The sequence below is a fragment of the Gobius niger genome, assembly GCF_951799975.1.
Source record: "Gobius niger genome assembly, chromosome: 2".
In the NCBI taxonomy this organism is placed as follows: Eukaryota; Metazoa; Chordata; class Actinopteri; order Gobiiformes; family Gobiidae; genus Gobius; species Gobius niger.
In genome coordinates this window covers 2910076-2910571 of record NC_136853.1, presented here as the reverse complement: position 1 = coordinate 2910571, position 496 = coordinate 2910076, and positions in this window count along the sequence as shown.

Here is a 496-nt window from a genome sequence, read left to right as displayed (position 1 = left end):
CTGATAAAGGTAGAAAAGCGCTTTATAAGTTGCGTACCTTAAGCATTTAAGATAAGATAAGATAAGATAAGATGGTACTTTATTGATCTCACAGATGGAGAAATTGCATATTTACATGGGTCTCATGCATGTAAACACACCGTATTGAAAAGTATATCAACAATCCTGCTCTTGTTGAAGTAATTTTTGAATAATTGGAGAAAGTTCAGATTTTTCAAACATGACCATGCATGGGCGGTTTCAGAGATGCCGTCTGTATGGGAATGGGAAATGAATCAAACTACTCTGGAACTTTACCTTTCATTAAAATTGCTGCTTCAGTGAAATGATGATATTATTTACAACAGACACTATTCATCTAAATGAGTCATATTTTCAAAAGCATTAAAACCTGTCATATGCACTTTAAGTCAAACAACGACAAACCCGAGTGTGTTACTAAATCACAACATTAGCTCATAGCACGTATTCCACGGCTGTTCTGTGATCCAGACTG